Source organism: Hylaeus volcanicus, chromosome 2, assembly GCF_026283585.1.
Source record: "Hylaeus volcanicus isolate JK05 chromosome 2, UHH_iyHylVolc1.0_haploid, whole genome shotgun sequence".
Classification (NCBI taxonomy): Eukaryota; Metazoa; Arthropoda; class Insecta; order Hymenoptera; family Colletidae; genus Hylaeus; species Hylaeus volcanicus.
Genome location: NC_071977.1, coordinates 10,718,582 through 10,718,868, shown reverse-complemented (window position 1 = coordinate 10,718,868; position 287 = coordinate 10,718,582).

The window sequence follows — 287 nt, the reverse complement described above, 5'->3', positions numbered from 1 at the left end:
CCCCCACCACCTAGACCGCCGACACCTCCTCCTTACGTACCCCCTTCTCCTCCACAACCACCCAGACCGCCAACACCTCCACCTTACGTGCCTCCGTCTCCACCACAGCCACCTAGACCCCCCGTACCTCCACAACCTCCTAGACCGCCGACACCGCCACCTTACATACCTCCATCGCCTCCACAACCTCCTAGGCCGCCAACACCTCCGCCATACGTACCTCCTTCTCCGCCACAACCACCTAGACCGCCGACACCGCCACCTTACATACCTCCATCGCCTCCACA